This window comes from Macrotis lagotis, chromosome X (assembly GCF_037893015.1).
Source record: "Macrotis lagotis isolate mMagLag1 chromosome X, bilby.v1.9.chrom.fasta, whole genome shotgun sequence".
Classification (NCBI taxonomy): Eukaryota; Metazoa; Chordata; class Mammalia; order Peramelemorphia; family Peramelidae; genus Macrotis; species Macrotis lagotis.
Genome location: NC_133666.1, coordinates 48,644,218 through 48,670,389, shown reverse-complemented (window position 1 = coordinate 48,670,389; position 26,172 = coordinate 48,644,218). Strand labels below are relative to the sequence as shown.

General features: G+C 35.6%; 1 protein-coding gene and 1 pseudogene across 11 annotated transcripts in view; one reads left to right on the top strand and one right to left on the bottom strand.

Moving 5' to 3' along the window:
• Positions 1-26,172, top strand: part of ATRX (ATRX chromatin remodeler) — a 173,032-nt gene that overhangs the window by 23,387 nt on the left and 123,473 nt on the right. The window lies entirely within an intron of this gene.
• On the bottom strand, positions 6,260-6,822 carry LOC141503266 (NADH dehydrogenase [ubiquinone] 1 beta subcomplex subunit 5, mitochondrial pseudogene; annotated as a pseudogene).

Here is a 26,172-nt window from a genome sequence, read left to right as displayed (position 1 = left end):
AGCCATTTAATAAGCCTTTATGTAGCATCTGCTATGTTCCTGGAACCATGCTAAGTCTTGTGGTTTTAGAAACAAAAACAAAACATTCCTTTTCTCAAGGAACTTATATTCTAATTTGAAAAATAACAAACATGTATAAGTAAACATAAAATATATACAAAGAAAACGCAAAGTAAATGATGGAGGAACTTAATACTTAGCCAGTCGGAAAAGCCTCCCATGAGAGATAGTGGGAGTTTATAGCACTGGGGATCCATGGAGGAGTGGAGGACGTGTCAGTCATGAAAGACAACCAGTGGAAAGGCACAGAAATGTAATATGTAATGGCTTAAAGGAAGAACAGTTCATGGATCACTTTTGCTGTAATCTTATTTATGTGAAGGGGAGCAGTTTGCAAAAAGATTGGAAACATAGAAAGTTGTGAAAAGCATTAATCTTTATATGCTCGAGGGAGTAAACCACTACTGCAGTTACTGAAGCAGTTCTGTGCTTTAGCAAGGAGGATGGATCGAAGAATTTTGGAGCATGATCCTGCTTAAAATTCGTATATACATGATCATCTAGTAAAAGAGGAGAACCAGAAGAGATCGGTATCATGAAAGGTTAGAAAGGAGCAAGTAACTTTTTATTAAAGGTTAGTCAACAGTTTCACATGCTTCAGAGAGGTTCAAAGATGAGAAGCCAAAACAAAAATGAGAAGCCATCAGATTTGAAAGTTAATATTGATAATAATAGCTCACATCAATGTAGCTTATTAAAGTTAGAGAGAATAGCTTCAATTGTGATGTCTGAAGCCAGTTTGCAAGGGAATTGAGAAGTGAATCAGCAGAGGAAATGTATTTCACAAGAAGAGATAGCTTTTTCTATGTGTTTGCCTTTGACAGTATGGATATGTGCAGGGATGATTGCTGGAGAGGATGGTAGGGTCAAGTGAAGTGGGTTTTTTTTTTTTTAGATTTTTCAATGCAATGGGGTTTAACTGGCTTGCCCAAGGCCACACGACTAGGTAATTACTAAGTGTCTGAGGTCGGATTTGAACCCAGGTCCTCCTGACTCCAGGGCCAGTGCTCTATCCACTGCGCCACCCAGCTGCCTCTCAAGTGAAGTTTTTAAGGATCGTTGAAAGCTGGACATGTTGGTAGGGAGAAGGCAAAGAACCAGTAGATATGGATAGGTTGAAGATGAGAGTGGAGTGGAGTGTGGTAGGATGCTGAAGGTATAAGGAGAAGATTTGTTCTTGCTGAGAAGGGGAGCTCATTGTGAATGGCTTGTGTTTCCTTAGTAAAGTATGATAGATGGAAGGATATAGGAAAGGAGATCCAGAACACCTGTTATGGGAAGTATTGCTTAAATAGGAAGGTAGAGCCTAGTTGACATTATATAATATACTTCCTTTTTTTTAATTAGTTTTTTGCAAGGCAGTGGGGTTAAGTGACTTGCCCAGGGTCACACAGCTAGGTAATTATAATGTGTCTGGGGGCGGCTGGGTGGCGCAGTGGATAGAGCACTGGCCCTGGAGTCAGGAGGACCTGGGTTCAAATCCAGCCTCAGACACTTAATAATTACCTAGCTGTGTGGCCTTGGGCAAGCCACTTAATCCCATTGCCTTGCAAAAACTAAAAAAATAATAATAATAAATTATAATGTATCTGAGATTGGAATTTGAACTCAGGTCCTCCTGACTCTAGAGCCAGTGCTCTATCCATTGCACCATCTAGCTGCCCCTATAATATACTTTTTTGAGTAAAGTATGAGGGGGCAGTGGAGGGGTATTATGGGAGGATATGGGAAGGAACATTTGTTAAGGGAATTATTCCTCAAAATAGGGACAAAGTCTTTATGGCTGTGTGATTTTTATGACTGCCTCCATCTGGATTCAGCAGATCTTAGATTAATGTAGAAGAGATGGATGACAGGGGAATTGGGTTTGTGAATAACGACAAAGGAATTTAAGAGTAGAAAATATAATATAATATAATTGAACTGGGTAACTGGTCTCAAGACTGGGTAGGGAGATAAATGAAACCAGACCAAGGATTAAGCCCGGGAAAGTACTAAAGGATGGTGAGTACTGGAGGTCTTGATGGAGATTAAAAATAAATAGGCTTAGATGGGATGAGTAACAGATGCATGTTGACAAATTGATCTGTTTACCATAGAGGAATTAAAAAAGTCATGTCATTACTGTTCAGTCATTTGTAGGATGGAATTTCAGTGAGCAAAGTGGAACCTAGGGAGGTTTGTGAAGTTAGATTGGCACTTGAAGTAGGGTTAAAGTAGATAGAGATGAGAGATCAGGGAGTAGGAGTTGGGATTTGAGATTTGGAGGTGGCTTTTGCTTAGGCAGTCCCTTCTGTATCACTAGAATTTGAGAGGAGAAGGATTTTTGCTAGTCAGGAGATGTTTTGAAGGGTATTCTTGCTCTTGATTGAATGTTATGGAGGGCAAAGCATAATGTCACTTGTTTTTTTCTTAAGTCACTTTTTGCTATGACACCTTAAGTTTTCTTCCTATATTTCTGACTTTTGACTTTGTTTTAATATTTTATATTAACTTGTGGAGTCACTGTCATCTCCCTGGTCCATTTTAATTTTCAGGGAGTTTTTGCTTGGGAGAACTTAGGATATTTTGTAATTGAACCTGCTGATACTATAGTGCCTAATAGAATTGGGGTTAAAGCAACTTGAGGCTTGTCTAACTATTGAAAAGCCAAGCCCTAAGGTGATGCTATAAGTTTTTCCAGTATCATTTTTTTTTAAAGATTTAGGAATAATAGATTGATTGAGGATTTGGTTTGGAGATGTAAGTTTATTTTTTTTTCTTTTTATAAGCAACAACATTTGTTTAATAAAGCTGAATTTATCATAACATTCATTCATTCTGAACATCATCTTCTACTTTGACATAGAAATTAAAGATACTGCATCGCTTCATAAGGTCATTACCCTGGAGGTATAAGAGATCATCAGATTAATTTAATCTAACTTTTCAATTACACATGAGAAAAGTGGGACCCAGAAAGGTTAAATGACTTTTCCAAGATCACACAGTTAGAAAATGTCAGAATTACAATTCATGTTCAGAGTTTCAAACTTCGTATTAATGTTCTTCCCACTATACCTTGAATCTAATATAGTATGACATAGAATCTGAGGAAAGAAAATAATTACTGTGCATCATTGTTAAAATTAATCAAAAGACTGCTGAAAGAAATTTCAGAGATCATCTTGTTCAAACTTTATCTCTACAAGTTTTCAGCTCCAAGAAGTAATCATTAAGATACTATTTGAAGAATTTCAGACTTTGAGGACACATCCATTTAAGGTAAACTATTTTACTTTTGAAATCCTGTAATTGTTAGGAATTATTTGTTTTACACAGAACCTAAAAATTTGAGTCTCAGAACTATATGTTGATTGTTTGGAGCAAAATAGAATGAGTATAACCCCACTTTCTAGACATCTTCAATTCCGTCACAGGACAGCATCATCTCAAGTCACGTCAATTTCCTGATTAGCATCCTTTACATATGAATTTGTTGATGTGTTTTCTAAATTGTGGTAATAAAAACAACATAATTCTCAAGAGATGATGTGACTCAAAGGAATGAAAAGAAGAATTAACCTTGACATAATTTTGTCTTTCTCTTAATGGAGTATAAATTTAAATTAGTTTTCCTGGTGCCACAAAATGCAATTAATCTGTGGATCATTAAAATCTTCAAAACTTTTCCACATGGATTGTTGTTCCTAGAGTCATCTCTACAAGGAAATTGATTTTTAAAAAATTTCAAGTGTCAAGTTTCTTTTCTTTCTTTTTTTTTTAGGTTTTTTTTTTTTTTTGTAAGGCAATGGAGTTAAGTGAACTCAGGTACTCCTGACTCCAGGGCCAGTACTCTATCCACTGTGCCACCTAGCCGCTCCATGTGCCACCTAACTGCCCCATGATTTCAAGTTTCTTGATGAAAACTTTGTAAACTTTAATTAAGCCAGGATAGAATATATGAGGCTTTATTCAAATTTTAGAAATAATTTTCTTACTCTCTGGCAAACAATGAAATTCCTTGGAAACTCTTTAGTAAATTATTAAATTTCTTCTTGATTTACTGAATTCTCCAGTGAATATCCATTAGCTCAAAAGATATAATGATAAAGGGCTTTGCAGATCTTAAAAAGCTCTATGTAAATGCAGGTAACTAGATGTCACAATATAAAAATCATTTTGTAATCATTTTGATTACATAAAGTTTTTTTATCAACGAAAACCAGTGCAGAAACAAACTAGAAGAAAAGTAGGGAAAAGATCTTTGCAACAAACTTCTGTTAAAGTTCTCATTTCTTAATTATATAAGACACGGAACCAAATGATTAAGTGGAATATTCATTTCCCAAATGATAAATGGTCAAGGAATACAAAAAGGCAACTTTGGAGGAAGGGCTTTCAAAATCACTAGTAATTAGAGAAATGAAATTAAAAAGGACTTTGAGGTACCACTGCAAGCCCTTCAGATTGGCAAGCATGACAAAAGGAAAATGACAGGTGCTGCAGATGATGTGAGAAAATAAGTATACTAATGCACATTGTTGGTGGAGCTGAGAACCATTCTGGAGAGCAATTTAGAAGTGTTCCAATGGATATTATACTGTACATGCCTTTTGACTAGGTCTATACCAAAGAAAGAGGAAAAGAGATTTTATATATTTATTTATATATATATATATATATATACATATATATATATATATATATACACACGCAAAAAAAAATTTTAAATATTTAAAGCATATATTTTTTTGGTAGGAAGTAGAGGAAAAACTCATCAGTTTGAAATGGTTATGGTATTTGAATCTGATAAAGTACTACAGTGTTATTTTGTAAAAATGTTGAAGAGAAGGGTTTTAGAAAAACCTATGTGAAACTATATGGTAGTGGCAGGGTCAGGAAGGATATGGCTAATACAGAAATATATTTTTTTTGACTTCATATGGGTAATGAATTTTGCATTTTTTCCGTTTCTCAGAAATGCAAAAGGGAATGGAGAGAGGGAGGGCATTTGAAAATAATGAAATTTTTTTTTTAATGTAAAAATGTTTTGGACTAGGGTTTCTCAGGTGTCTCTTTGTTTACTCTGGCAGAAGTTGTAGGTACCCCCAAAGAACTTTTGCTTATGGCTTAAATCCACTGACATTCGTCATATTAGAAACTAAAGTCTTGGTAATTTTAGCTTGAAAATTTGGTCTTTGAACCTCTTGATAGTGTCTCAGGGACTTCCCCATATACCTTGACCACACTTTTATTTTTTAAATTTATTTTTATTAAAGATATTATTTGAGTTTTACAATTTTCCCCCAATCTTGCTTTCCTCCCCCCACGCCCCCATGGAAAGCACTCTGTCAGTCTTTACTTTGTTTCCATGTTGTACCTTGATCCAAATTGGGTGTGATGAGAGAGAAATCATATCCTTAAAGAAGAGAAGAGAAGTCTAAGAGGTAACAACATCAGACAATAAGACAACTGTTTTTTTCTAAATTAAAGTCCTCGCACTTTATTCAAACTCCACAGCTCCTCATCTGGATACAGACGGCACTCTCCTTTGTAGACAGCCCAAAATTGTGCCTGATTGTTGCACAGATGGAATGAGCAAGTCCTTCAAGGGTGACCATCACTCCCATGTTGCTGTTAGGGTGTACAGTGTTTTTTTGGTTCTGCTCATCTCACTCAGCATCAGTTCATGCAAATCCCTCCAGGCTTCCCTGAAATCCCATCCCTCCTGGTTTCTAATAGAACAATAGTGTTCCATGGCATACATATACCACAGTTTGCTAAGCCACTCCCCAATTGAAGGACATTTACTTGAGTTCCAATTCTTTGCCATCACAAACAGGGCTGTTCTAAATATTTTTGTACAAGTAATGTTTTTACCCTTTTTCATCATCTCTTCAGGGTATAGACCCAGTAGTGGTATTGCTGGGTCAAAGGGTGTGCACATTTTTGTTGCCCTTTGGGCATAGTTCCAAATAGCTCTCCAGAAGGGTTGGATGAGTTCACAGCTCCACCAACAATGTAATAGTGTCCCAGATTTCCCACAACCCTTCCAACAATGATCATTATCCTTCCTGGTCATATTGGCCAATCTGAGAGGTGTGAGGTAGTGCCTCAGAGAAGCTTTAATTTGCATTTCTCTAATAAGTAATGATGCATGCCTTTATTTAACCCCCATTAAAAAAGAGAGTTTTACATCAGACATAGAATTAATAACTTAATGGTCAGGTACTGCTTTAGGATCATTGTCAATAAGTTCCTTATCAACAGTTGGGTAATGAAACCAGGGTCCATCCCCTCTTCCTCGAATAAGTCTTTCTGTTTCCTGATACTTTATCCTCAGATCAGCCTTATCAGCTTCTATCTGAAGGATTGACATGGCTCTTGTATAAATCTTTTCTGGAGGCTCATAAACATAACAAGCAATACATCTGGTTATAGGGTGCTTGAAGTACTCCCAATGTTCAGGAACTTAGCCTGCAGGGATTTCTGCTAATTCAGCTTCACCAATGAATATATTCACCAGTGTTATGCCAACTGCTGCAGGAATCCCAGTCAGCAATAAATAAAATCTCAACAACTTCAGAAATCTCTTGTTTTAGTATTCATAAGGTTTGATGATGAACATTCTCTTCCCGTGGTCCTCGCTGTGCCAGACTGGGGCCATGGCACCTGCACCTGGGGAGCACCAAGTCAGCAGGCCACCAAGGTGCGCGAGCCTGTGGTGACTCCTGTGGTTGCCTAGGCCGAAGCCTGCAGCAAGAGGTTCGTGGCCATCATGGCTGTCCCCAGCCCTTGGTCAGAACCTGTTATTTTTATTAAGGCAAAAATGTGATGCAATTTAATAGCATGACCAATGGTCATTGTAACTTTAAAACAGAATGAGATGTCAGAATTCCTGAATCTCTGGTAGGAAACATTACAAAATGTGCAGACACAATAAAAGAAAAAGGTGGAATTCCATCAAGTTTTTGTGGCTTCTAAACAACTACTAGGAGTATAACTACTTTAATCGAAATAGTGTATTTTTAGCTGTATGGATTAAAGATTGTGATGAAAAACTTAATCCTTTTAGCAAAGCAGCCATCTAGACAAAAGCCTCCAGGTTATTAAAGGCAGTGCAAGAACATAGATATGAAGTGGAGTGAAGAAACATATTAGTTGGTTGAGTCACTTTTAAAATCAAGTTCAGTTACATTATGTTAAATTTTCTTAAGAGGCAACTAGTGCAGATGAGATTGTGGCAGCTAAATATCCTAATTTTTTTTAATTAATTTTTTTCCAACTACATACAAAAATAGTTTTCAACATTCATTTTTTGTTAGATTTTTGAGTTCTCCATTTTTCTCCCTCCTTCCTCCCCTTGACAGCAAGTAATCTGAATATCCTAATGTTTTGAGGAAAATGAAAGAAAATGTCAACACAAATCAGCATATTTATAATGTAGATGGAACTGATTTTGTTTAGGACAGGATTCCTTGAAGAACTTAAATGTCCAAGGAAGAAAAAAAAATGGATTTAATAAGCCTTAAGGAATGTATAACACTGCAAAAAAGCAGTTTTCAGAGGAAGAGTTGGACATAACTTAAAAGCCTCTACAACAGCAACAATAATAGTATATTGATTTGTTCCATTCTCTTTTTTCAAACTTTCAGAACAGACTGAGTCTACTCTCAGGAACTTTTCCTTATTTAACTTCCTTAATCTCTTAATATTATTTTTTTTTTTTAGATTTTTCAAGGCAATGGGGTTAAGTGGCTTGCCCAAGGCCACAAGGCTAGGTAATTATTAAGTTTCTGAGGTCTGATTTGAACCCAAGACTCCTGACTCCAAGGCTGGTGCTCTATCCACTGCGCCACCTAGCCCTCTGCTTGTCCCTGAGATTCTAGAATAATACAACACTCAACACCTGAAAAAAGCAATAGGAGTAGCATCTGTCCTTTTCTTTTTGTCATGTTTGCCAATCTGATGGGTATGAGGTGGTTCCTCAAGAGTTCTTTTTAATTTGCATTTCTCTAATTACTAATGATTTGGAATATTTTTTATATAACCTAACAGACACTTCTTACCTTTATTTGGACTGTTAGTACTACATCATCATATAACTCCTTCCACTTGATCAGGTGAATTTATCTGAGCTATAACACTGCAGCTGCTGCTTTTTGAACTTCTCTTCATGGTGTATACATCCAGGACCTGTATACTTGGTAACACCACTGCTGATGGGCAGGTTCCTTTTTCACTCCACATTGGACCTTCAACTCAGCACTGGGTGACAAAAGCTTCCTGTTGATATTTGTGCTGGTTTGGTTGCAGGGTCCCATTATAGATCTTGAGGTGCCTAGAATGGTTCTGGAACTATCTTCTATGGTGATACATAACCTCTTCCTCAGTAGTGGAGTCTCCTGTGAATGATATACTTCTCCAACCCTGTCTTGTCAGGTCTATTGACCTTTTTTTTCCTATTCAAGGCAAACCTGAGCCAGACAAGGACTTACTGTGTCTTTTTCTTGATATCTTTTGGTATTTCAATCTCTTGATTCCTTTCACCTGGGTATCCTTGTTGTCCTTGTAGAAAATTCATTTTTTTTTCTTTTGGGTCCATCCTTGCAGTTTTAGGGAGTCATTCTTTTGAGAGATCTCTAGATTTACAATTGGTTGAGTTTATTTTTTAAAATACTGATCAGTATGTTTTTGAGTTTACTTGTCTCTTCAGCTTAAATTACTAAATTGGGACATTATTCTAGGACTAGGCACTGCCCCCTGCTGTCCTTTTGAATGAGGTTGTAAACTCTGCTCTTGACTTAACTCACCTGTGTTCTTGTGTTGACCTCCACTTCCTGAGATTAGACCCCATGGATCTTTGAGGGTCTGAGTGCTGGATCTTGCAGGCCCTCTCAAGTGTCTCAGGGCAGTATGCTCTGGATGTCAAGAGTTTGGGCCTGGGTTGTCTCTCAGTGGAGCTGTGCCATTTTGCTGCTCTAGTTACTGCCATTCCCTGGGGCTTTCTTAACTTCTTTTTATCTTTCTTAGGGTCCCTTCTGCCAAAGAACCTTTCTGGCTACATTTTTCTCTGGTCCTTTCCCAACTTCTTCATTTTGTACATGGAAATATTTCTCCCTCAAATTTGTTTATATATTTTGGATGCATTGCTTTTTCTTGTATGAAAATTTTTAATTTATATAAAATTTGGTTCATGTATTTTCCCCTTTTCTATTTTTTCATGTATATTTTGCCCCCCTAAGGACTCTTCTGAACTTTCAGTTTTCATGTATTCTATTAACTCCCAAATCCGTTTGTCTATTATAATCAACCTTCTCCTGAGCTCTAGTTTCTCATTACTAGCCTTCTATTGTATATTTTCATCTGAATGTTATATAGACCTTTCAACCTAAACATGTCAGAAACTAACTCTTACTTCCTCCTAACCCCCCTTTCAAACTTCTCTCTTTCTAAGGAGCATAAGGAAACAGCTCCGTATCTATAGCAATCTAGCAGTCATCCTGCACTTTCCCCTTTTCCTCACTTCCATTGTGAAACAATTAATTTCTCATAACTCTTTAATCTCTACTTAAAAAAGCACCTCTATTCAAACCTGTTAGAGCCCTTCCCTAATTGGTCTCCTTCTATTTTCTCTCCCCCAGTACTACTTCTACATCGCTGCCAAACTACTCCAGAATTTGCATCTGTGATCATAGAACCCCCTTACTCTGGAATCTTTATTCACTTTCCTATTTCTAACAGGATAAAATATAAACTCCACTGATAAATTTATTAGCGCAATTTATTTTTTCTTGTCTTATTGCTATAATTAGCCTTTCAAATTATTTCTATTTTTCAACTTATTGCTATAATTAGCCTTTCAACTACATTAAATAATAATTGTGATAATGAAGAAACTTGCTTTATCTCCTATCTTATAGGAAAGGCTGCTGGAATTTATCCATTACAATTAATACTTGTTCTTGCTTTTTGAGAAATACAATTAGGAAAGGTTTAGTTTATTTTTCTGTCCTTTTCAATACTTTTAAGTGAAATCAGTGTTTGGGCAGCTAGTTGGTGTAGTGGATAGAGTGCCAGCCCTCTAGTCACATCTGGCCTCAGACACTTAATAATTGCCTAACTGTATGACCTTGGGCAAGTCACTCTTAACCCAATTGCCTTAAATACATAAATTTTTTAAAAAAAGAGAGAGAAGTCAGTAATGTTACACCAATCTTGAATTCCTGGTATAAGTACAAACTAATCATAGTGTATGATTTTCTTAATATATTGCTGTAATCTTTTTGCATATATTTCATGTTTTTACATCAGTATCTGTTACATATAGATATATAATTTTTTCCCTCCTCTTTCTTGGATTTGAGTTTCAAGACTACATTTATCTCAAAAGGAGTTTCATAGGGGCAGCTAGATTTTGCAGTGCATAGAGGACTTGCCCTGGAGTCAGGAGGACCTGAGTTCAAATCCTACCCTAGACACTTAATAATTACCTAGCTGTGTGACCTTTGGCAAATTACTTAACCCCGCTGCCTTGTAAAAAATAAAAAATAAAAAATAAAAAAACAAAGCAAAAGAAGTTTCATAGAATCCCTTCCATTTTTGCAAAGAATATGATGATGGTATATATTGAACGTTTGATAGAATTTACCTGTAAATCGCCTTGCTACTGAGTTTTTTCTTCTCTTTTTTTTTTTTTTTTTTTGAAGTTTTTGTGAGGCAATGGGGTTAAGTGGCTTGCCCAAGGCCACACAGCTAGGTAATTATTAAATGTCTGAGGCTGAATTTGAACTCAGGTACTCCTGACTTAAGGACTGGTGCTCTAACCACTGTGCCCCACCTAGCTGTCCCCCTATTGAGTTTTTTCTTTAGAAGTTCCTTTATGACCTGTTCATTTTCTTTTCTGAAATCGCATTATTCATTTGCTTATTTTGTTCTGTGCATCTGAGTATCTTTTTGAAAACATTCACTCGTTTCTTCTGTATTTGGGGTCACTTGGGAAATAGTTTTTTACTTCCTTTATTCATCTTTGATTTTTGGTGAATTATTCACTTTTTAATTTTTTTAGATTTCAGCCATTTGTATTCCTCTTCATCAAATTACTAATATTTTATTTTTGATTAATAGTTTTTTGTTTTCACTTTCTCATATCTCTTAAAATACTATTCTATTGTGTACATATATATTAAATACTGATTCATTGTTCTGCACTTAAACATAATATGCTTTTCTGCTTACAAACTATTTTTTCCTCCCCCCTTGTGAGATCATGATTGCCATCCTACTGTGAATTTGACAATGGTTTTATAAATCCTCCTTCTGATGGTTTTTGGTGAAATGCTAGCTTGACAGTTGGTTAAAGGACTGGTAGAGATAGAAATAGGCTGTACATAGGGAAACCAGTTAGGTGGAGCTTAGGACCTCTGTTCAAAAGGGTTGAGGACATGAACTGCAGTTGTAGGGAGCATGCATATGGAGAAGGGGAATGATATTGGTGCTATTGTAGATCTAGAATAAATGGTATTTGACAACTCTTCAAGTTTTTGTTCTCAAAACAAATTCCTGTGAGAATAAGAGGCAGGTTTAAGGGACAGTGATTTCATGTTTTGCCCATTATAAATTCGAGTTGCCTATGGGAACTTTGTGAGGATTCCATGTTGTCAGTCATGTTCAGCAGGTGGTTAGAGATTTGCATTACCTGGAGAGAGAAGAGTTAGATATAGCTGTGTGAAGATGGTAATTAAACAAATGAGTGAAGAGATCATAATAAGAAAGACCAAGCGTCAATCAATGGAAGCATTTTGGTATACAAAGAAGAACAGAACAGAGGATTTACAATACTACCCCAAAGTTGAGATGTTACCTATTAGAGTTATTACAAGCATTTGACTCTGGTATTCTGTTTATCTTAAGGAAAATTGTCTTTAAATAGAGGCAGATCAGGAAGTGTGGATGAAGGGAAACTGGTGGAGATTCAGAATGAGACTCAGATGAACTTTTTAAAAAATTTATTTATTTTGAATTTTACAATTTTTCCCCTAATCTTGCTTCCCTCCCCCAACCCCCCACAGAAGGCAGTCTGTTAGTCTTTACATTGTTTCCATGGTATACATTGATCTGAGTTTAATGTGTTGAGAGAGAAATCATATCCTTAAGGAAGAAAAATAAAGTATAAGAGATAGAGATAAGAGTACAAGAGATAACAAGGTAATTTTTTTTTTCTTTCTAAATTGAAGGTAATAGCCTTTGGTCTTTGTTCAAATTCCACAATTCTTTCTCTGGATACAGATGGTATTCTCCATCACATATATCCCAAAATTGTGCCATCCACTGATGGAATGAGCAAGTCCATTAAGATTGATCATCACCCCCATGTTGCTGTTAGGGTGTACAATGTTTTTATGGTTCTCCTTATCCCTCTCAGCATCAGTTCATGCAAATCCTTACAGGCTAAGCTAAGCAGAGGACTTCATAGTTTATCTTTGAGGCAATAGGGAGCCATTGGAGTTACTTGAGGGACTAATGGTTAAATATACCCTTATGAAAAATTATTTTGATAACAATGTGATGGGACTTTTTGTCAGAAGAGATTCGAGGCAAGAGACTAGTCAGTAAATCTGTTGCAAGATAATTATGGTAGCCAAGGTCTGAGATTTTGATTTAAGGAAAAAAGTACGTAAGAAATGACTGAGTACAGAGTTTAGAGAGGGAAGAAAGTGAATTTGGCATGGGTATTGACCCTGGAAAGTATTTGTTGGAGCAAATGGAAATCTTGATGAGAATGAAGAGCAAGTGTATGGGGTCAGGAGAGGTAGAATGACAGGAAATTTTGATCAGATAGAGGAATGGCAGAGTTTCTGCATTCTTAAGCATAACCTTTGGGAGTAGAGGCAATATCTATTATGTGAATATACCTATGTGTGACTTAAAGTGGTGTGAAGGTCATGAGATTTCGGGAGGTTGAGGAACCTGTCGATTGGTGAGTTTGAGTATTTACATTGTTAATAAAGTTTCCTAGTTTAAGGATGGGAGCTTAAGATAAGCAGAAGATGGTGAGCTAGGTATTGAACCCCTTGAGAAAAGAGCAGTTATACTACAGCTAGATCATTAATTTTTTTTTTTTTTAGGTTTTGCAAGGCAATGGGGTTAAGTGGCTTGTCCAAGGCCACACAGCTAGGTTATTATTAAGTGTCTGAGGCCAGATTTGAACTCAGGTACTCCTGACTCCAGGGCCGGTGCTCTATCCACTATGCCACCTAGCTGCCTCATAGATTAATTTTTAGAATTAAATATAATGTGGAAAGTTGTCTAAATACATGATAGTATTATAAAAGTTTTTGCAACCTTTTAAGAGTCATAAGCCTTTTTGAGCTTTCATATTTATCGTCCTTTTTTTATTTTCATTTATTTTTCTTAAATATTTCCTTTAAAAATGTAAGAAAAATCAGCAATCATGTAAAAAATTTTGAGTTCCAAATTCTCCTTTCCTTATACTCTCCTTCTTGTGAAGGCAAGCAGTTTGATTTTGATTATTTGTGAGGACATAGAAAACATATTCCCTATTTACTATGTAGAACAAGAAAGTAAATAAAATAAAACAATAAAAATAAACTTTTTTGGAAAAAAGTATGCTTCATTCTGCATTCACAGATCATCCATTCTCTTTCTGGAGGTGGATAGTATTTTTCATCATGATTTCTTTGGGATTGTCTTGAAAAATTTTCTTGATCAGAGTAGCTAAATCCTTTAGTTACTAAGCTTACTTTATTTCTTTTACTGTGTTCTAGCTCTCATTTCACTTTACATGAGTTCATATAAGTCTACCCAGGTTTTTCTTTTTATGTTTTTCTTTAGTCTTGTATTTGAAAGTCAGATTTTCTATTTAGCTCTACTCATTTTATCAGGACTACCTGAAAGTCTGTGTTTCATTAAATATGCATTTTTCCCCTGAAGAAGTATTCAGTTTTGTTTTCTTTATTTTTTGGCTTTTGCAGGGCTACAGGGTTAAGTAATTTGCCCAAGATCACACAGCTAGGTAATTGTTAAGTATCTGAATTTATCTCTCTGGGCGGCTAGGTGGCGTAGTGGATAAAGCACTGACCTTGGAGTCAGAAGTACCTGGGTTCAAATCTGGTCTCAGACACTTAATAATTACCTTAGCTGTGTGGCCTTGGGCAAGCCACTTAACCCCATTTGCCTTGCAAAAACCTAAAAAAAAAATTATCTCTTTTATCTATTTTCTAGATTAGTTCTTTTTCCAGTGAGATAGTTCACATTTTCTTTTTTTTTTCATTCTTTTGACTTTGTTTTATTTTTACTGGAATCCTTAGTTTTCATTTACTCAGTTCTCAATTTTAAGTAATTATTTTTAATGAGTTTTTGTACCTCTTTTTCCATGTAACCAATTCTACTTTTTAAGGTGTTATTCAGTATTTTGTCCTTCTTTTTACTATGTTATTATTAATTGCATTTTTATAATTTTCCCTTGGCTTTCATTTTTTTTTCTATTTTTTATTCTCCCACTCATTTGATTTTTAGGGTTTTTTTTAGGTTTGTTTTTTTTTTTTTTGTAAGGCAAATGGAGTTATGTGGCTTGCCTAAGGCCACACAGCTAGGTAATTATTAAGTGTCTGAGACCTGATTTGAACTCTGGTTCTCCTGGCTTCAGGGCTCATGCTTTATCCCTTTATCCACTGCCCCACCTAGTAGCCCCTCATTTGATTTTTAAAATCACTTTTTAGCTATTTTGGTTCTTTTTGCATTTGTGTAAAAGTCAATTTTTTTTTTTTTTTTTTTGAGTCTTGGCTGGTTACTGTTTTGTCTTCTTCAGTTTGGGTTTTGATCTTCCCTGCCACCATAGTAGCTTTTTATGGTAAGGTTCTTTTTTTGTTCTGTTCATTTTTCAACCTGGTTTTTTGATTTGGAATTTTATGTTAATAATGTGTTCCTGGTACTGGGCAAAGAGGGGCTCTATCTCATATTGTAGGCTTTTTTGCACTGCTGCTTTTCAGAACTACTTTTGCATGTTTGGATGTTTTTTGTGCTTCCAAGGTGGTTGTCACTGGTGTGTTACTCTGCATTATAGTTCTTACCTAATATAAGGACTCCTTATCCTTTGGAACTGCTGTTAATCATTCTTTGTCATTAGAGCTAAATTAGGTTTTGATTATGAATAAAATGCATAGTTTATAGTAGTTTTAACTCTGCTTTAGAATCCATGAGAAAGCATCTCCATGTGGGGTAACTTCTTGTATCCAAGCAAATAATCTAGGAAGAAAGTTGAAATTTCTTTAAAGAGAGTGTGAGGCAGTTGCCCTGGCCCTTGGAAGTTAATTTTGTTCTAGTTAGTTAGCAGAAACATTTAACCACCATTCCAAGCATATGTAAAATGCTTGTATTTACAAATCTGTATCACCCTTCCCCTTAGCCCACTTCATCCAGACTGAAAATTCCAGTAGTGAGTTACAGTAGGCAATTTCTGAACCCCTTAGGATTTGCTAGGTGATCTAATATTGAGTTAGCAAAGGTTCTAAACTTAAAGGAATTAAGACTTGTAATTTTTAAACAATGTAAGAAACATACCAAACACAATTATTTTCAATTTTAAGAAGATAAAATAAAGTGGTAACTTAAATCCTCACTAATTTTGCTTTATTTGTATATTTAGATCCATGATTTACCTTAGATCTCTTGTTTTAGTGTCACTTCTACTCTTGGAAGTTAAGTCATCTGCTGTAATGAACAGTAGACATGTAGAAATATTTTCTAGAGCCTAGGACTCCAGATTATTTAACCTTTTCTTCCCCATGTCTGCATTGAAAAAGAACAATTATCTTTTTTTTTTTCTTTAGGTTTTTGCAAGGCAAACGGGGTTAAGTGGCTTGCTCAAGGCCACACAGCTAGGTAATTATTAAGTGTCTGAGAGCGGATTTGAACCCAGGTACTCCTGACTCCCGGTGCTTTATCCACTAGGACACTAGGACACCCAGTGGCCCCACAATTATCTTATAGTTCTTTGTAGTAGTGTTAGGAATTGAAGTAGGCCTTCCTCTTTACTCTCACCAGTCTCGTCTTTATGTTTTGTAAATTGGGAAAAGGGAAGAGTGGATTTAAAAGGCATAAATGTTAAAAAAGAAGCATAGTTTTTACATGAAATATGATTTCTAGAGACTCAAAGAAATGTGATTTTTCTTGTATGTTGTCTTGTTCATTAGATTCTAAACTTCTTTAGAACAGGGATTGTCTTTTTAATGGAATTTATTTTATATTTCAGTTAATAGTATTTTTTTCAAATTACATATTTTCCACATTCATTTTTGTAAGATTTTGAATTCCACATTTTTCAGTTACCTGCTGTTTTTGCCTGCTCCAAGACAGTAAGTAATCTGTTATAGGTTATACATGTACAAATTATGTTAAACTCATGTTCATATTAATCATGTTGTACAAGATGAATTAAATCAAAAAAGGAGAAAAACCATAATGCATAAAACAAATTTAAAAATGTTGAAAATAGTAAGCTTTGGTCTGCATTTGGACTCTAGTTGTCTCTCTGGATGTAGATGGCATTGACCATCACCAGACCTCTAGAATTGTCTATGATTACTGCATTACTAAGATAAGCACCTCTCTTGCCGTGTGTTCCATGATGTTTCCCAGGTAGATAAATACATGTACACACATACATGTAAACCATATATACATGTGTGTATGTATTTATATTTCTTCATCTTATCTTAGTCTTTCTACTGAGGTATGATTCCACAATACCAACTCTCTTTCTCATCTTTAATCACATGTCCTATTAACATCTCTAACTCATCATAGCCAAAACAGAATTCATTATCTTTCTTTTCAGATATGTTCAATATCTTTCTTTCAAATTTTTTTGTATTTCCTTCCATTCAATAATATTAGTTACATAATATAACCTTATTATTCATTTGAACACATTCCATAGGTGTAATGTATTGCCAAATCTTGTCATTTCTGTCTTCAGCATTTCTTGTATCCATTTCCTTTTCTTTATCCACGCTGCAGTCACCATTCCTCATTAGAGATCCTCATGACTTCTTTTTTCATCATTATAAGAGTCTTATACTCCTGTTTCAGGTCTCTTACCAGTCCACTCTATCCCCCACTCAGGTGTCGAAGTGCAGGTCTCTTCATATTTTTTTTTCTTAGGTTTTTGCAAGGCAAATGGGGTTAAGTGACTTGCCCAAGGCCACACAGCTAGGTAATTATTAAGTGTCTGAGACTGGATTTGAACCCAGGTACTCCTGATGCCTGGGCCGGTGCTTCATCCACTATGCCACCTAGCCGCCCCTAGGTCTCTTCATATTACCTCTACTGTCTGGTATTTAAATCCCTCCACCATCTAGCTTCTTCCCCATTTGTATTAAATTCCCTCCCATACCTCCTATGATCCAGCTGCCCCTACCAACTTCTTGTTCTTCACATGCTATATTTCATCTCCTCACCCAAGTCACTCAATTCACTATCTTCTGTTCCTGGAATATTCTTCCTTTTTATGTGACTTACCTCAATTCACTATCTTCTGTTCCTGGAATATTCTTCCTTTTTATGTTTGGCCTTCTGCCTTCTCTGACTTGCCTCAAAACTCATCTTATATCCCACCTTGTCAGCATATCTTTCCTGGTTCTCTCTATTTTACCTTCCCTCTGCTACTACTTTCCATATAATCGCATATGTCTTGTGTATACCTAATTATTTATATGTTGTGTCTCATATTAGAATATAAGCTCTTTAAGAACAGGGACTATTTTTTTTTCCTTTATTTGGACCTCATTTTTTGATTATAGGCCCTAGTTTCATGCTTAAATTCTTATTACCTGATGGTCTGCCAAATATGCTAGAATTTCTCCAAATTGATATTTCCCTTTATAAGTTGGCATGTTGGTGGGTTGAATATAAACACTTGTGGTTAAAGACATTTTTCATTTTTCCCTCCCCTTTCCTCATTTGGAATAGGTTTCATAAAATCTACATCATTCATTTGGGAGGTAATATGGAACAGTTGAAGTAGTACTGGATTGGGGGTCAGAGGATTAAAGTTCAAATCCTTGCTCCATCACTTAGTAACTATATGATCTTGGATAAATCACAGATTTCTTATCACAAATGATTATTTGTCTACAAATAGGTTTTTATTGCTGCTAGTAACCATGGAATGTAGTTAGATCTCTGTATCAGACCACATGTAGAGTTTGGTAACTTTTTTTTCATTATTGTAATGTTGATTTGCAATAAGCAGAATCAGTTTTGGAGAACCAGTTACTTCTGCTAGTAATTGAATTAGTGTGACTGTTTCTACTGAGATTTTCTTTTGTTTTTTTGTTTTTTGTTTTAGGTTTTTTTCAAGGCAATGGGGTTAAGTGGCTTGCCCAAGGCCACATGGCTAGGTAATTATTAAGTGTTAAGTGTCTGAGGTTGGATTTGAACTCCGGTACTCCTGACTCCAGAGTCCGTCCTCTATCCACTGCTCCACCTAGCCTCCCCTCTACAGAGATTTTAAATGAGTTTTCTCTCTTTTTTCTTTTGTTCTATCTTTTCCTGATTTGATAAGTGGTGATAGGGAAGTGTGGTATAATACCTGGAGATAATAGTCTCTGAGTCATGAAAACCAGAGTTTAAATTCTAACAGGTTTTAGGTCCTAGTCAAGTCAGTTAACTTTTCATTGCCTTAATTTTATGTCTGAGATAGTAAATTTGGAAGTAGCTGTTGGTGCATATTAACAGAAGCTGTCCACCAGGAAGTCCTGAACTGTTGAAATCACATCTAGATTCTTCAACATAGCACTTCTAGGGTTTTTGATCTTTTAGTTTTTTGGAGGGGCTATTTCTTATGGAAATTGCTTCTGTCCTTTAATCATTTGTTTAAGGGGGGATTGGTTTTAATATTTGTTTCTATTTTCTATAGATTTGGGATAAGACTTTTTACCAGTGACATTTAATAGAGAGATTTTTATACCCATCTTTGTTTTTTTTATTTTTGTTGTATTGATTTTTATCTTTGCAAGAGTTTTTAAATTTGACGTAACTGAGATGACATAACCCAAGCATGCACTTTTTTAAGTTTTTTCTTTTTAGGTTCTTGCAAGGCAGTGGGGTTAAGTGGCTTGCCCAAGGCCACACATCATTTAATTTTTCAAGTATTCTTGCTTGTTTACAAATTTTTCCTCTAACCATAATTTTGAAATTAACCTTTCAAGTCCCTCCAATTTTTTAAAAAAATGATCTTTTATATATTTTTATTTTCTATCCACTTGAAATTATTATATAATTTGACCAAAATCTTCATTTTGCCAATTTTTCCCTCCTATTTTTTCTAGCAGTTGCTGTAAAATAGAGTTCTTTTCCTAGGAATTTGTCTTTGTAAAATTTGACATCTAGAATAGGAAGAGTCCTTAAATCCTATCACATTTTTTTTTATTAATGATGACCCTGAGGCCCTAAAAAGGGAAAGAATTTGTTTTCATCCCACAGTTCATAATATTTTAGGCAGAAATCAAACCTAGAGCTTCTTGACTCCCAGTTTATAGATTTGATTTTTATTACACAAACATTTCTTGATATCCTCCTCTCTTCTCCGCCCCTTACTCTTAATTTTATGTCAAAGAAGAACATTAAGCAACTTGAACACACACAGTGGTTTAGATTCCCTACCTTTGTCCAAGGGAGAAAAGAATGTTTCATCATATTTTTTCTAGAATTGAGATTAGTCGTTAATTTCTTTTTGTATTATTTCTGTTTATGTTATTGTAGTTAATAGTTGTACTCTTGCATATCACATCTTACAAGTTTTCCTATGTTTCTTTGACTTATTCATGCCATTTCTTTGATTAAATTAAGATTCCATTACATTTATATAATCTCAGTGAATGGCTTTATCTGTCCACCTTGACTCAAACTGGTCCACTTGTACTTGAGATCTAATTGTAGAAGGAGCCCAGATACTCTTTTTTTAATTGACATTTCATTTTGTTTTTCTAAGTACATGTAATAATAGTTTTCCAACATTCATCCATTTACAGATTTATGAGTTCTACATTTTTATTCCCTTTCTTCCTCTGTCCCCATCCCTGAGAACAGTCTGGTGAAAATGTTCACGTACAGTCTTATTTACCATATTCACATATTATGTCATGTTGTGAAAAAGAGGAATTAGAACTATGGGGGAGGAAACAACTATGAGAGAGAAAGGAAATGAATAATACAAGTTTTACAAAAATGAGCACAATATATTTTGCTATGAATTTATACTCCATAGTTTTTTTTTCTCTGTATGTGGATGGCATTGTCCATATCAGGTCTCTCAGAGTTGTCCTTGATCCTGGAAACTGCTTGAGAGTAACTGCATCCATCATAATTGATCATTTCAGTGTTGTTAATGTGTACTGCAATCAACATCAGTTCATGCAAGTCTTTCCAAGCTTCTCTAAAGTTCAGTCTGTCATGATTTCTTATAGAACAATAGTGCTAGATAACATTTATATACCATTGGATCCAAATATTGCTAAAAAAAAAAATCAATGTTTATTAAGATTCCCTTTTATAGAGCATAGGAAGAATATTCATGAAGGTATGATACATCACTTAGCTCTTCTTTTGGTCAGCAAGGCAAGGCATGATGACTCTCCCAGCCTGAGGACCTCTGTGAAAGCTGAATGATCTTGACTCTAAATGAATAGACTTTTTTTAAAAAAAATAGTATTTTACTTTTTTCCAGTGACATGTAAAGACAATTTTTAGCATTCCTTTAAAAGTAAATTTTTTTTGTTTTTTTTTGCAAGGTAGTGGAGTTAAGTGACTTGCCCAAGGTCACACAGCTAGTTAATTAAGTGTCTGAGGACAGATTTGAACCCAGGTCCTCCCAACTCCAGGGCCAGTGCTCTATCCACTGCACCACCTAGGTGCCTCTCTCTAAAAATAATTTTGAGTTTGTGATGTTCTCCCTCTGTAACTTCCCTCCTCCATAAAACAGTAAGCAATTTAATAGAGCTTATATATTTGCAATTATGTAAAATATATTTACATATTTGTCATTTTGTTAAAAAAGAAACAAACCAAAAGAAAAAATAATGAAAGCAAAAATAATATTCTTAGTTTTGCATTGTGTCCATCAGTTCTTTCTCTGAATGTGGATAGCTTTTTTTTTAAATCGTGATTCGTCTTGGATTATTGTATTATTGAGAATAGCTAAGTCATTTGTAATTGATCATCATATGCTATTGCTGTTACTATGTACAATGTTCTCCTGCTTCCTGCTCACTTCACTTTGCATAAGTATCTATAAGCCTGCAATTTTTTAAAATTTGTGTGTTCTTGTCCCTGAAACTTAGAGTCTTAGAGTTTTTTGAACACTAGATTACTATAGTCATTTACTACTATGTCTTGAACCTAATCTATCCCACTGAACCTACCACTCTATTTCTAAGCCAGGACCAATTTTGATGATTGTCACTTTATAATATAGTTTGAAATCTGTTGTAGTTTAGTCTACCTTCTTTTACAAATTTTTTTTGCTTCAATCTTTTTTTTAAATTTATTTTTATTAAAGTTATTCTTTGAGTTTTACAATTTTCCCCCCAATCTTGCTTCCCCCTCCTCCCCCACAGAAAGCACTCTGTCAGTCTTTACTTTGTTTCCATGTTGTACCTTGATCCAATTTGGGTGTGATGAGAGAGAAATCATATCCTTAAAGAAGAGAATAGAAGTCTCAGAGGTAACAAGATCAGACAGTAAGATATCTGGTCTTTTTTTTTTTTCTAAATTAAAGGGAATAGTCCTTGCACTTTGTTCAAATTCCACAGCTCCTTATCTGGATACAGATGGCAATCTCCTTTGCAGACAGCCCCATATTGTTCCCGATTGTTGCACTGATGGAATGAGCAAGTCCTTCAAGGTTGAACATCACTCCCATGTTGCTGTTTGGATGTACAGTGTTTTTCTGGTTCTGCTCATCTCACTCAGCATCAGTTCATGCAAATCCCTCCAGGCTTCCCTGAAATCCCATCCCTCCTGGTTTCTAATAGAACAATAGTGTTCCATGACTGTGTGTGTATGTATATATATATATATATATATATATATTTATATTTATATTTATATTTATATTTATATTTATATTTATATTTATATTTATATATATATATCACAGTTTGCTAAGCCATTCCCCAATTGAAGGACATTTACTTGATTTCCAATTCTTTGCCACCACAAACAGGGCTGCTATAAATATTTTTGTACAAGTAATGTTTTTACCCTTTTTCTTCATCTCTTCAGGATATAGACCCAATAGTGGTATTGCTGGGTCAAAGGGTATGCACATTTTTGTTGCCCTTTGGGCATAGTTCCAAATAGCTCTTCAGAAGGGTTGAATGAGTTCACAGCTCCACCAACAGTATAGTCGTGTCCCAGATTTCCCACAACCCTTCCAACAATGATCATTATCCTTCCTGGTCATATTTGCCAATCTGAGAGGTGTGAGGTGGGACCTCAGAGAAGCTTTAATTTGCATTTCTCTAATAATTAATGATTTAGAGCATTTTTTCATATGGCCATGGATTACTTTAATCTCCTCATCTGTAAATGGCCTTTGCATATCCTTTGACCATTTGTCAATTGGGGAATGGCTTTTTGTTTTAAAAATATGATTGATTTCTCTGTATATTTTAGAAATGAGTCTCTGCTCCCTTCTGTATGGGAGTGTAGGAGAGTTCAGTTAGCCCAGTAGAAGGATAGTGAAGGTATACTGTATTTTTTCTCTCAAATATAATGTAAACTGCTGGCTAACACTTCCCTTTCTTATAGATTCACTCAGTTATTTTATGTGGAATTTGTATAGCAGAGTACTCCAGTCTCCTTTATCTTCATTAGTAGAGAAGAAATCTCTTTCACCTTTGTGGGAACCTGATAGTATTTGCTATTAACTACAATGTCTGGCTCAGGGATCTCTTAAGGGTTTCCATTTTGTTCTATGAACTATAACTTGCATAGTGGTTGTCAAAAGGTACCATATAGGTGCTGATTTCTTTATTTATTTACTGGTTTTTGTTTTCTGTAAACCTCTGGGTTTGAGTGACTTGCCCAAGGTCACACAGCTTATTAAGTATTATGTTGCTGACTCTCAATTTGAACTCCTCCTGACTCCATGGTAAGTGCTCTATCCATTTTTCCACCTAGCTGGCCCAGGTGTTGATTTCTAAGACTTCATTATGTCTTGTCTCTCTGGGGCCTAACCTCTAACCTCCTGTCAAGCTAAGGTGCTTCAATGGACCTTTTGCAAGTCTCTTGCTATGATATTAGTCTAACTGCCAGTGTTTTTCAGTCTCATCCAAATGGTTTGGTGCTTAGGTAGGATGAGAGAACCCCTACATCCTGAGAGCTAGACCTCTTAGTATAGTTTTTTGAGCCCCCTCTGGGAGAGAGTGTCCTGCCTTACTCCCACTTAGACATCCATTCCCCACTACTTATCCCCAGACCACCTGTTCACTCTTAAATTAAGCAATATTTACCCCTTCCATCTCTGTCCTAATCTTCTATTTCAGCAGCTATTCTGCCTATACCTCTTGTCATGTTAGGGAGATCCAAAGTTAAAGCCTGGTACCATTTGGATGATTCTGACAAGAAGGTAAGATCCTATTTGATATGGTAAACTGAGTAGGAGAGGGATAGAGATTCATATGAGCAAACCATTCCCTTTAGCCACTTTAGCCCTATCTGACAGCCAGATGAATTGGGAAATAATCTTCATATAGGCATTTAGACACAAATTTAACCACCTGTGATCATGTTTCCATCTGGAGTTTTTAACTGATTTAACTGCATCTGTATAAGTAATTCATCTGAGAGCTCCCCATACATGCCTTACCTTCAAACCTTCAGTAGCCATGACTCTATTGCAAACTTTTTTTTAACCTTTTTTGTGTTTTGGACCCCTTTGACCTTTGGTGAAGCTTATACATTGTTTAGACCTTGTGTTCAATCCAATCTACAGTTATATCTGCCTCTAAAAAGTTGCAAGTCTTTTGATAGATTTCTGTCTTTCTCTTTTTTAATTCCTGTGGTGGCATTGCTGTAGAATTCATTTCTAAATTTTTCTTATTTGGTCCGTTTTCAAATTCCCAGTTTCTGTTTGTATCACCATTTTCCCCATGATCCAGACTGAAACCTCTGAGTTGTCTTTTATTCATCTCTCTCCATCATTTTCCATATTAAATCAGTTCCCAAGTTTTGGCTATCAGTCTTATTGTTAGTACTCCTTCCTGTTTTCCATTCCTATGGTATCTATTCTATTTTAGGCCCTTTGCTTCCTTCCATGTAGTCTGATGTCATTACAATTGCCTTTCCTCTTCGTTTTTCTCTTGTCTAATCTGTGTCTTCATACCAATATCAATGCACTTCTCTTAGTCCTACTTTAAAAATCCTTTAGTTATTCCTCTTATACTGTTAAATAAAATACAGCTTCTTTATCCTGACATACTTTTAGCTAGTCTGAAATCTCTGGTTTTCAGATCTTGTCTTGCCTGCCTTTGGCTTTGTTCTATACTGTTGAAATGCTTCCATTCCATTCATGAAATCTAATACAACTTTGGTTTGAGACCATCCATATCACTTACCCTATAATTACCTCCTCTTGAGGTCTTTTGTAGAACTCTGTATCTCTCATCCACTTTTCTTCTGTTCATAGTCTTATCAATTACAGTTTCATACATGTAGTTCTGGAAGAACATTCTAGGCCAATTCCCTCATTTTATAGGTGATGAAACTCTCATGTGTCTACTCAGTGTGTTTAAGGACTACACTTTAATATTGTATCCAAAGCATAACTCAATCTATTTAGTCCCATAGTAAATGATTCTCTAGACAATGGTTATTATTTTTTCCCTCAGGAAAAAATAAATAATCTTTGATTGAAAAATGCAGAATTTATCATTTCCCCCTCTTTTTACAAAGGAAAACAACTCTAGCCTGTGTCTGTATAATTGAAATCCTCACAGTCCCAGCATGTCTCTGTGACAGGCTTATTTAACTTGTTTCTAAAACCCTCATGTTCTGTAGTATGCTCAAAATGACAATTTTTTAGCTAACACAAATAACACTGCTACAAATATTTGGAGCTCCTCATCAGTCTAGTCTAGTTTATCAATCTAAACTGTAGCAATTTCATTGTCTGCATCTTATCTCCACAACACTAATCCCATCAAATGAGAACTGATCTTATCTCTCAGTGATAAATAGGAAGAAGCTGATATAACACTTATCCCACCTCTTTCCAATAAGTACCTTTGAAATTATTTTACCTTTGTCTTTTATTTGTGCTTACTAGGGTTTCCTAAAGGGAGGTTCAAACACTCTTAATATCATGCTGACCTTCTAGAGTATTTTTACTTTTTGGCCAAGCAGAAGACATACCTATGTTGCTAGAGATGTTGCTCTGTCATCTTGTTCATCTCCATAAAAGGCTCTGCTCTCTCTCATTCTTGGTCTGAAGAGTCATTGACTCAATTTATTGCTTACTGTTAGTCTAGCTAAATATTGATGGTGCTGCGTTTTTTGCTCTCAGTCTACCTTCATTTCTATGGAGACAGATTCCATAATATTTGTACTAATTTACACCATCAACACTGTATTAATATGCCAATTCTTTCTACTACCCTTGGTCATTGATTAGTCCTATTTGCTCACCTTTTTTAATTTGATAATTGTGAGGTAAAATCCTTAGGGTTTTGTTGATCTACTTTCTATCTGTGATTTGGTGTATTCCCTCAACCTTTTCTCATGGCTGTTAATAGTTTGTAATACTTCTTTTGAGAACTGTTTGTTCACATTCATTGTAGTGTAATATTTATAACTCATTAGAACCCAACTATGGTTTTGTTAATTAGGAGCATTTCTTTTTTTGGTTTTTGCAAGGCAAATGGGGTTAAGTGGCTTGCCCAAGGCCACACAGCTCAGTAATTATTAAGTGTCTGATGCTGGATTTGAACTCAGGTACTCCTGACTTCAGGGCCTATGCTCTTTCCATTGTGCCACCCAGCCGCCCCAGGAGCATTTCTTGATGTGGTCCTGGCCCCCACATTGGATATTTTGCCTCCCTCCTCCCAA